We start from the raw sequence: 6716 nt of genomic DNA, 5'->3' as shown, positions 1-6716 counted from the left end.
CTGGGGGACCTGGCCCTGCACGCTGCGTGGTCTCTCTGCACCCTGAGTGGGTGTAGTGGGTCCCCCGACTGGAGGAGAAGTGCATGCCCTGAGGACAGGGCGACTGTTGGAGGAGGCCTGGGTGGGGGGCTCACAGAGGGAGGGGCCCATTGGCCTGGGTGGAGGTGGGGAGGCTCCCAGGAGGGATTCTGTGGGACAGTGTCTCCTGGGATAGTAGGACCATTCTGAGGCTGTAGGCACTCACCCAGTGCTTGGTTCCTGGAGACACAGCTGGGGAAGTGTGTGGGGTCCCAGGGAACCTGGAAAGCCCAAGAGGGATACAGCTGGAGCGGCAAGGTGCCTTCTCCCCTTCCATCTTTTTTTCTCTGGCCCTGACAGCACTGCTGGGCTGCCCTCCCTAAGCCTGGGGGGGGAGGGGGTGTTACAGGTTGACCCTTTCCTTTCCTGCAGAGGACAGCCTTGGGAGGTGCCATGCGGACTGGGAGCAGAGAGGTGGCCCATGCTGTTGTGTATGGGGTCAGGGGCCACTCGTGGGTGAGGAGCCACCAGGTCCTAGGGGAAGACCGCAGGAGCCCTGGGTGGGAGTGGGGGGTCAGGGGGGGAAGGATTGCATTTAGCTGTGAGGTGGGCCCACCTTTTCTCCCTGTCCCCTTCTTTTTCCTTTGTTTCTCTTTTTTATTTATTTATTTTTAAAGATCTATTTAAGTAGTCTCGACACCCAACGTGGGGCTCGAACTCATGACCCCGAGATCAAGAGTTGCATGCTCTCCTGGCTGAGCCAGCCAGGCACCCATCTCCTCCTCCTCTCCCCCTTCCCCTCCCCTTCCTCCTCCTTTTTCTTTAAGTATTTAAAAACTGTTGTATTTGGTCTGATTGGGGAAACAAAGAATAACTCACTGGCTTTCGGACTGAACACCTGAGTGGATGTGTCTTACCCCTTCCTTGGAGGGGAAGCATGTGGTAGAAGCAGGTTCTGTGTGGGAGTGTAAGTTGAAAATTCCACTTTGCCACATGGAGGCAGAAGACAGACGCCACTGTGTATGTGGCACAGGCCGTTGGGTATTTTAAGTGTGGAGCCCAGGGAGGAAGTCAGAGCTGTAGATACAGAGGTGTTCGAAATCGTGGCTGAGATCACAGGGAAGGAGCGTGAGACAGAAAAGGGAATGGGCCCCACATCTAACTCAGCAAGGGGGATGGAGCAGGGGTGGCTAGTGGGGCGGGCTGGCAGGGTGGGGAGGGTGGACAGGTGGCATCGGAGAAGCCTTGCAGGAAAAAGGGCAGGGCCTGCAGCGGGGGTTTGGGAAAGATGGAAATCACCGTGACCTGAGTAAAGCTGTTGCAGGGCAGCAATGGGGCAAAAGCTCCCTGCCCGTGTCTGTGAGAGCATGTACGCCCCACATGGGCATTCCCAGGGTTGAGTTGGTTGAGTGGGTCAGTGAGGCTCTGAGAGCACTAACAGGTGCCTAACAAATGCTCAGAAAAAGCGAGTTACTGTTGTCTGGTGGATGGGGAAGTAGCTGAGACTCCATGGCAGCCCTTCTGGAGGCCCTGGTGCCCCTATGTAGTCTGGGGTGGTGGCTCCAGGTCCCGAAGGATAGAGGCGTTGGAGATGCCCGGCAGCACCTGCAGGCCAGCTTCGGGGGTCCGTGCTGAAACTGACTGCACCACCACCCAGGAGCTCCCAGCTCGGTTTCTTGCCCCAGCCTGGGGGAGACCCTGGAGGAGGGGGCTGACTCCGGGAGGAGTCATTTATTGAACCTCACCGGGACAGCTAGCCTCGTGGATTCATCCTCCAGCCACTATGGTGCAAACTGAGGGCGCCAACAGCTTTGTGCTAAATGGGGAAGCATCCAGTGGTGGCACCGTGAATGGGAGCCGAGGACTGTCACTGGGGGGCCTTTTTGACCTCCTGTCTGACCAGAGAGATGCGGATCGCCACCGGGTGAGGAATGCCCAGATTCCAGTGCCACTGGAAGATGAGCGTTAGGACTCCAAACGCTAGTGGAGATCTACAGGCAGATGCACAAGGATGACGGCTGCAGACAGAGCTAAAGGAGCCGGACTGGCAGAAAAGCTCGAGCAGACCCAGGCTGCCCTGAGAGCCTGGCTCCAGAGGAAGCTCCGGACCAGAGGGCAGATTGGGGTTAACTGCTGCTGCACACCCCGGCCAGTCCCATGGGTCTGAGGCTTCCAAGGTATCGACTTGCTCCCTCGGAAACCATTCCTGCCTGGAGCCTCTTGACACGCCAGCCTACGGAGCTGCGATGATCCTGTTCTGAAGCGAGTTTGGCCATGTGGTGGTGGCTTTCTGGGGCTGAGAAAGGGAGAGAGCTGTTGTTGTCTTCCTCTCAGGAAGGCAAGACTGAAGAAGCCCCAGGAGGCAGTGTGGTTCCCATTCCCTCAAAACCCAGGTTAACCCTGACGATCGGAGGACCAAGTTCTCAAGTTCATGCTGGCGGATTTTAAATGGGGTCTCGCTTGGGCCTGGCTTCATAACGGGACTTCCTTTCTCCCTTAGATGCTCACCTCAGAAGCTTTATGTTCTGTTTGCAAAAATAAATGTTTTAAATTAAATTCAGCTACTATCAAAAAGCATATGTTTATGATACTAGAAAAGAAAAAAAAATCCACAAAGCCACTATTTTAACATGTTGAACGGTAGTTTCCGGGGCTACAACCTGCTGTGTACAGCCGTGTTAATGCCCGCTCTGCTCTGCTAGAGACGTGAAATGGCGTTGGTGACTGTCTGAGATGTTATGGAGAGGTTTAATTGTAATTTGTAATAAAAGGTTTACCGCAGTCTGAAAAAAGAAGTGAGTTACTGTTATCACTTAGGTGAGCGAAAGGAGGATCGGACATTTCTGCGGTTTGACTGCACGGGGGTCCCTATGTGGCAGTGTCCGTGTCACTTCAGCAGTGGTGTGGGCACACCTTGTGTCCATGAGACCTGTCACTGCACAGCTGGGACCACCTGCCAGGAGAGGACACTGGGCCGGGGCATGATGTGTGAAGACCTCCAGGCTCCTGCTTTTGTGGTTCCAGAAAGATGTTGAGGTCACAGTGGTGTCCCTGACTCAGCTCAGCTCCCCCCTCAGAAGGGGCCACCGAGCCGGCTGTAGACCTTCTGCATGTCACCCCCGGCAACATGTCCATGTGGGAGGTGGGTCTTTGGGGCCAGGGCCGTCTGAGCAGCCCCCTGTGTCGGTCCTTCCCTGGGTCTCATGGCCATTCTCCATCTCTTCCCTTCCTCTCATGCCATAGGGGCTCAGCGCACCTCTTGGTGCTGCTCTGAGCCCCCTTAGTGTGGTCCTGGTTGCCTCCCTTCCCCATCCTGCTCAGGGCTGGGGCGAGACCCTTCCCTATGTCTTCATCAGGAGGAAATGTGCTGCTCTCAAGGTCCAACATGGAGTCGTGGTTTTCTTGTCTTTTTTCATTTTATGATTTTTTAGAATTTTATTTCTTTCAGAGAGAGAGAGAGAGAGAAAGCATGAGCAGGGGGAGGGGCAGAGGGAGAAGCAGGCTCCCTGATGAGCAGGGAGCTGGGTGCTGGGCTCCATCCCAGGACCTTGGGATCATGACCTGAGCCAAAGGCAGACGCTTAAGCCACTGAGCCCCCCAGGTGCCTCTCTTTTTTCAGTTTATATTGAGAAATAGATCATGTATACTGAGCCTAGAAAACATCTATGTATAATTTAAAGAAAAGAACACATGCCAGTGGATCTACTTCCCAGCCTGAGAATAGAATACAACCTGGATCCCACATGTGCCCTTACCCCGGGCAGACCCCCCGTAGCTCCCCTCTCGGGCATAACCAGCACATGGAGTCATGTGTTGACTACCCCTGTACTGTTCTATAGAGTTTTGCTACCACGTACCCTTAAACAGTTTATTATTTAGTATTGAATGCTTTAGGACTGTCTTATATTAATCGGATCACCCTGTATGTTTTCTGTGTGTACTTCTGCTCAGTCTTACATTTTATTTTATTTTATCTTTTACATTTAGTCTGCTACATTTAGTTCAGTCTTACATTTAGTTCTGCTTCGTCTTACATTTTAAAGATTCATCCATGTGCTTATGTGTGGCTGTAGTCATTCATTCTGGTTGCTGGGTAATATTCTTTGTTTCTTTTTAAGATTTTACTTATTTATTCACGAGAGACACACAGAGAGAGGCAGAGACACAGGCAGAGGGAGAAGCAGGCTCCCTGTGGGGAGCCCGACGTGGGACTCAATTCCAGGACCCTGGGATCACGACCTGAGCCAAAGGCAGCTGCTCAACCACTGAGCCACCCAGGCATCCCAAGTCTTTAATCCATTTTGAGTTAATTTTTGTGAGTGGTATAAGACAGGCACCCGATTTCATTGTTTTGCATAGAAATATCCAGTTTTCCCAAGACTATTTATTGAAGAGCCTACCTTTTCCCCATTGAGTGTGGCTCCTTTGTCAAATATTAGTAATGACTGTACATGCACGGGTTCCTTTCTGGGCCTTGGATTCCGTTCCATGGACCTAGGTGTCTGCTCTCTGCCAGTGCCATGCTGTGTTGATCCCTACAGCTTTGTAGTATAGTTTGAAATCAGGAAGTGTGGTTCCTCCAGCCTTGTTCTTTCTCAGGATTGCCTTGGCCATTCAATCTCTTGTGCTTCCGTATGAATTTTTGGATTGCTTTATCTATTTTTGTGAAACATGCCATTGGAATTTTGATAGGGATTAGGATTTCGTTATTAACTACATTGAATTTGGAGATGTTTGTCGTATTCTGGTTTTGGAGAAAAAAAATAACATACATTTATTTAGCGCAACTTTTGGAAACTACGCAAACTGTAACTGGGTAAGAAGCATTTTTCTACCACTGGTCCGCTAAGTCATGAACTGTAATTTTCTTTCAGTTTCTTAATGATACGCACTCATCCAACAAGCTCCCCTTCCACACACAGCTGAGGGTATGTTGGCCGATTTGAGTGAGTTTTTAATTGTCATCGAAATTCTTATTCTCTAATATATCAAATGTCTCATGGTCAGCACTGGTACTATTTAGTATTTCTGGAATTTGTTAGCTGAATGCACATTTTGCTTTCTGTTGTTTTTCATTGCATTTCATTACAGAAGCTTTATTTGTCAGTACTTTGGATCTTTCCTCCAATTGGGGAGCGTGGAGGCAAATTGTGTCTAGTTCTTCAGAGGTTTCTGGATCCTTACTTCAGTCAAGCCCTCCTCTGAGCTCTCCAGAAACAGAGCTGGGAATAGATGGGCCAATTGGAGTAAGTTTTGAGGACCTGATGAACTTCTTCACCTTAGAGGATATCAAATCTGCTAAACCAAAAATTATGTTCGTTAAGAATGTCTGCCATCTGCTTGCTTAACCCGCCACATGGCTCCTGAAGAGTTCCTGTCATGAACAACCTGCAGGGAGCAGCCTGGGTGAATTTTTTCAGGCTTGGTTGACATCTTTAGGATGCTTCCTACTGCCAGGTGGAAAGGAACCACCTAGAGGCATGTCCCTGAACTTTTTGGGTCAACTCTAGCGTGTGTGCATCATCTAATCGGTCAGTTTTCTGAGAATTCTTGAAAAACAGAAAAGTGGGAACTCATTTCATACCTTTTAGATATGTCAGGAACAGCTTTAGGTTCCAGCTTTATAGACGACACCTGGGGGTGTTCTTTGGCTCACTCTGCCATTAAGTTGTTCATCTGGGTACACTCTGGAGCCTATGGGGCCTAAAAATAAAGCACAAGGAGGGACTTGGCTCTGAGGTGCAGCAGCTCCTCAAAGTGTCAGGCCAAGCCAACCTCCACCGTGACCCCTGTTGCCTTAGTAGCCCGAGGGCAGGCTGTTGCCACGAGACCAGGAGTAAATTTATAGACGGCTTTGGGTGGTATGGACATATTAACAATATTCTTCTGAACCATGAGCATGGGTGTCTTTCCATTTATTTGTATTTTCTTCAATTTCTTTTTTTTTAAGGTTTTATTTATTTATTCATGAGAGACACAGAGAGAGAGAAGCAGAGACACAGGCAGAAGCAGGTTTCTACCTGCATGGAATATCTTCTTCCATTCCATCACTTTGAGCTTATGTGCATCCTTAAAGCTGATGTGAATCTCTTGTAGGCAACATCTAGTTGTATCTTTTTTTTAAAAAAGATTTTATTTGTTTATTTGAGAGAGAGAGAGAGAGAGAGAGAGAGCGCAAACACATGAGCAGGGGGGAGGGGCAGAGGGAGAAGCAGACTCCCCACTGAGCAGGGAGCCCAGTATAGGCTCAGTCCCAGGACCCTGAGATCACGACCTGTGCCAAAGGCAGACACTTAACTGACCGAACCACCCAGGCGCCCCTCTAGTTGTATCCTTTGAAAAGAAAGCTGGTCAGCCACCCTATGCCTTTTGATCAGAGAATTTAATTTACTTACATTTAAAGTAATTATGAGGGCAGCCCAGGTGGCTCAACCATTTAGCGCCGCCTTCAGCCCAGGGCCTAATCCTGGAGACCTGGGATCGAGTCCCAGGTCGGGCTCCCTGCATGGAGCCTGCTTCTCCCTCTGCCTGTGTCTCTGCCATTCTCTCTCTCTCACTTTCTCATGAATAAATAAATAAAATCTTTTAAAAAATAAAAAAATAAAGTAATTATAAGAACTTACTAATGCCATTTTATTGTTTTTAAAGATTTATTATTTATTTTAAAGCACACGAGTGTGCAGGTTGGGGGAAGGGCA

At 49.6% G+C, this 6716-nt stretch overlaps 1 pseudogene; it reads right to left on the bottom strand.

Moving 5' to 3' along the window:
* Positions 1-4868: 4868 nt before the first annotated feature.
* On the bottom strand, positions 4869-5982 carry LOC121479289 (annotated as a pseudogene).
* Between the last annotated feature and the right edge of the window lie 734 nt (positions 5983-6716).

The sequence above is a fragment of the Vulpes lagopus genome, chromosome 2 (assembly GCF_018345385.1).
Source record: "Vulpes lagopus strain Blue_001 chromosome 2, ASM1834538v1, whole genome shotgun sequence".
Classification (NCBI taxonomy): Eukaryota; Metazoa; Chordata; class Mammalia; order Carnivora; family Canidae; genus Vulpes; species Vulpes lagopus.
This window is presented reverse-complemented; position numbering and strand designations above follow the sequence as displayed.